This window comes from Montipora capricornis, chromosome 3, assembly GCF_036669925.1.
Source record: "Montipora capricornis isolate CH-2021 chromosome 3, ASM3666992v2, whole genome shotgun sequence".
NCBI lineage: Eukaryota > Metazoa > Cnidaria > Anthozoa > Scleractinia > Acroporidae > Montipora > Montipora capricornis.
In genome coordinates this window covers 60,464,396-60,469,395 of record NC_090885.1, presented here as the reverse complement: position 1 = coordinate 60,469,395, position 5,000 = coordinate 60,464,396, and the positions used below count along the sequence as shown (strand labels likewise).

Genomic DNA, 5,000 nt, shown 5'->3' with positions numbered 1-5,000 from the left:
ACACGCTCCATAACATCAGCAGCCGAGGGACGAACACCCCTAAAACGAAAATCATTCCGAGCCCCCCAAATACAAAACTTGCAGACATTCAACATTCAAAAACCCGAGGAACCACAGACAACTCATCAGCCGAGAAACCAAAAAGCGCATGACGAACCAAGATAGAAGGACAAAGAGGAGAAGCCAAGAACATAAGTGATTGAAGTCACGACAGAACACTGACAGCCAGAGGACAGTGAAAGAACAAATGACAAAGAGACTCGACAGGAGCAGAACAAAAACAAGCAGTAGAAAGAGCATAACCAAAACCAGCAAGCCTCTCGGCCGTGTAAAGGACCTCATGTGAGACTTTCCAACATAAATCAATAACAGGACGATCCAAATCAAAAAAGAAAAGCTGACGCCAAGTAGAAGACCAATAAAGAGAACCAAACAAAGGAAAGAACTTCTCCTCACAATGAGGAGAGACAGCATTCAGTGGAAAACTTGAACCATTTACAGACTTCAAAAAAGTTGGTAAAATCTCTGTTAAATGTTCACATTTAAGCAGACTTCGTAGACATAGTAGAAACAGGACAAAGTTCAATACCCGAACCAATACCCAAAGAAGACGCCGTAAGGGATCCTTTACACGCCCGCCAAGCAGTCAACAGAGAACGATAAAGCGGAGGCAGAGAATCCGGAGAAAAACAAAGCGGAGCAGAAAAAACAAGATGCGGAGGAGCGGCAAGCCGGGAAGAAAACCAAAAAACCATGAAAGAGACCCAAGAAGACGGAGAAGAAACAAAACGACGAACCCACTGAACATGAAGAGCCATAACCTTACACTGAAAATCCACGACAGAAAACCCACCCAAACAAGAAGGCTGAACCACAACACGACGAGCGACCAAATCCCGCTTACCGCTCCAGAAACATTTAACAATTAACGTATTTAATTCAACACTGACCCACCGGGGAACATGGATAAGAGAGGCCACGTACCACACACGGGAAAGGGCCAAGGCATTGATAACAAGTGCCTTGCCCTAATAAGATAACGATCGCTGACGCCAAGAGTTCAAAGCATTTTCCACCGCGGTGATACGCGGCCTCCAATTGTCCTCCTCCAGATTGCCCGGACCCAGAACAACCCCCAACACCTTCACCGACGACCATTAGCAAGTAATGTTAACCGGTGAGTCAGTGCGCCCACTCCAACCACCCAACCACAAACCTTCACATTTACCATAATTTAATTTAGCCCCAGACTCCTTCTCGTACAAAGAATAAACATCAAAGACAGCCAAAATACCAGGAACAGAAGAAACAACCAGCGTAGTGTCATCAGCATAGGCAGAAACAACAGGCAAAGAAGACGAAGAACCAGGAAGAGACAAACCAGAAATTAAACCACTAGAACGAATATTACAGGCAAGTACCTCGGCAACTAAAACATAAAGGAGGGGGGACAGGGGACATCCCTGCCTCACCTCACGAGATAACTTAAAAGAATTTGAAATATAACCATTAACATTAACACAACTACTCACATTATTGTAAAATAATTAACCCACCCAACAAACGACAGCCCAAAACCCATAGCATATAAGGTAGAACGAAGGAACGTCCAATCAACCCTGTCGAATGCCTTTTCTTGATCAAGAGAAAGAAGAGCAGCAGGAGCACCAGAAGAAGAGCAAAAATCAACAACATCACAAAGAAAAGCAACATTTTCACCAATAAAACGGCCAGGAACACCACAAGACTGATCTTTATCAACAACCAAATGAATAACCTTAAGAAGACGAGCAGCAATAGAACGAGAAGCAATTTTGTAATCGACATTCAACAGGGAGATTGGACGCCAGTTTTTGGGATCAAGACGATCCCCTTTCTTAAATGATAAAGTAATGATACCCCGGCGCTGAGAGCGAGACAACGAACCCAACCCAAACGCAGAATTCAAAACACAAACTAAATCGAAACCCAAAACATGCCAAAATTTTAAATAGAATTCCATGGGAAGGCCATCACAACCAGGAGCTTTACCACGGGCCATGCCCTGAAGAGTCGCAAAACACTCCTCCTGGCTGAGAAGACCTTCGCACACCTCACTATCATCAAAAGGAAGAACCCGGCGAAGAAATGTTAGAAAGAAGCTCAGCACGAGCATTGGAGTCACAAGGAGCAGCAGAGAAAAGATCCGAATAGAAAGAACGAAAAACATCACACAACCCATCCTTATCCGTAACCAAAGTACCATCACTAGCTCTCAGCGCCGAGATATTACGGTCAGTGCCGTTTTTCTTTTCGAGCCGGAAGAAGTAAGCAGAGGAGGACTCACCCTCCTCCACCCACCTCGCCCGGGCACGAACTTGAGCACCACGAGCAACCTCAACATCCATAGCACGAAGACGAGACAGAGTAGAAAGGTACACAGGAAGGAAAGAAAGACGACCAGAATCAATATGACTTTTAAGATGAGCAGCAAGACTAGACAAAATATTACGTTCAACTACTTTACATTTACCACGATTTTTACAATAATTAATACTTATAAGCTTAATATGGGATTTGCCGCTGTCCCACCACATAGTAAGGGAAGGAAAAGAAGACTGACGAGACTGCCAATAAGACCAAAAAGTTGAGATGAGGTCGATATACTCGGCCTCATCCAGAACAGAAAGATTGAGCCTCCACAACCCCGGACCCGGAGGAAAGGAGCTGAGGAGAGCCCATGAGAAAGAAATAGCACAATGATCAGAAAAAGGACATGGTAGAATGTCTACAAAAGACACATAAGGCACCCAAGCATACGGACAACCGATGAGGTCAATGCGCGATGCAAGGGCCCCATCGGGCCGGAACCAGGTAAAAGCAGAATCATTTGGGTGCCTTTCACGCCAAATATCCACCACACAACAATCCGAAAACAACGCTGACAACAAAGCAGAACTTTCACGAGAGACATCAAAAGGACAAGACCCACGGCGATCCCGAACACGGTCCAGGACCGTGTTGAAATCACCGCACAAAAGAGTAGGAACAGCAGGATCGATAGAGTCAACACAACGAACCAAAAAAGCGTAACGATCAGGATTACGGTTAGGAGCATAAATAGAAGCAAGCCGAAAAACAGAACCACGAAGAGAAAACTCAACCAAAACAAAACGACCATCAAACTCGCAAACAACAGACTTAGAGACTGCGTGGGTCTCCTGTAGACAAACTACCGAAGGAGAGAGATGAGACAACCACTGGAGAAATCCAAGACGCTTGTCACCATCCCTCAACCCATTAACGTTAACAGAAATTACAGTGAGAGCCATAATATAACAAAAAAGTAGTGACAAACCCATGACAAAAAACTAAAAGGTGGCGAGACAACGGTAAAATTAACGGCGCCTAGCAGGGCTAGGCGAAAAAGCACTAAGACGAGACCTATGAGGATCCGGGCTTAGAGGAGGCCTCTCGTGCCCGGAACGGGACCGAGAACGAGAGGACGGACGGAGAGCCATCCCCGAGCCAGAACTACGAGAACTGACCCGGGGAGGAAGAGGAACGGCAAACGGAGGCGAGGGCTGGGCAGAGTCCCCAACCCGCCCTGAAACAACAAGATCATCCGTGGATGACGGAAGAGTTGCCTTTAGCTTCTGAACCAAACTCGCCGTCTCTTCCCTTGACACAAGAGGGGGATGCAACCCCCCCGAACCACTACGCCCAACTTTGACCGGAATTTTAGACCTAACAGGTCTAGAGTCCACCAAAGAGGCCGGAGCATCATCACCCGAGTCCACCCCATCTCCTGAAACACCCGATGATGATTCAACGGATAATACAGACCCCGAAAGGGGAGAAAAAGAAGGGGAGGAATCCAACACCTCCTCCTGAGGCACACCCACCTGACCGGTGGAGGCCCCCAAAACACTGACAGAACCCGGGTTAGAAGAAGGATCCAGAACCCTCTCCTAAGCCCCCCCCCCCCCCCGACCCACTGTCCAGCAACTGCTGGCTCACCATCTCATCGAGCTCTGTCTCTATCGTCCACACACATGGACTCAGAGCCCAACACAGAACCAGAACACTGCGAAAAAGACGCAGAGCCCACCCCCCCCAGACGCAACACCCACCCCCGGGGCCGGAGCCACCAGGGAGGAAGGATCAGGGACAACCGAGCCCACTGCAGGCTCAACAACACTAGACACAACTGGCGCGGCAACATTACCAGCCGCAGCCCCACCATTCACATCATTATCATTATCATTATCGTTCCCGCCATCAACAATATCATCATCACTATCCGCGTCCGTCTCTGGTCTTCCTGGAACAAACCACACAGGCTTTGGGCAATGCCGAACAAAATGTCCAGCCTCATGACAGCGTTTACATTTACCCTTGAGCGGGCAGTCCGCTGCTTTGTGGTTATCATTACAAATATCACACTCCAAAGGTTGACCTTTGTACCAAACACGGCAGTTTACACCGTCAATAATAATATTACGCGGAATATCATGTTTGTGCACTATGCGCACTAGACGGGTACCTGTATGAACCCCAGGTACGTTCGACCACGGCTGGTGACGGACTTCCTTTACATCACCAAAAAACTTTAAGGCCTCTTTAACACGGTCGTTGCCCCCTTCGAAAGGAAACAAGTATACCAACACAAAAGTGATAGGGGTCGAAACCACCACGTTACAACGAACGTACCCAAAAGAGATGAACCCGGCCTCCTCATAGGTCTTTTTATGAGTTGGGTCTATGAAAGATATACGGATTATCCCCCCTGGGCAGACCTGGATTGAATCCACCAGGCCAGCCAGGGACTTAGCAATGATGCCGGCAACCCCGGCATGGGAGATCCCAGCCGGGAAGCCGGACTTTACGATAATAGTGCGCGTGTTGCGCGGAACCATTATGGAAATATATTTTAAAGTCAACTACAAATACCAGTATAATATTTTAAACTAAAGTTAAGATTAAACCTTAAGCAGCTGCTAAAGGACTAAGATTAATAA

General features: G+C 47.2%; 1 pseudogene; it reads right to left on the bottom strand.

The window, feature by feature from the left end:
• The window catches only part of LOC138040676 (uncharacterized), a 7,447-nt pseudogene that overhangs the window by 1,217 nt on the left and 1,230 nt on the right, over positions 1-5,000 (bottom strand).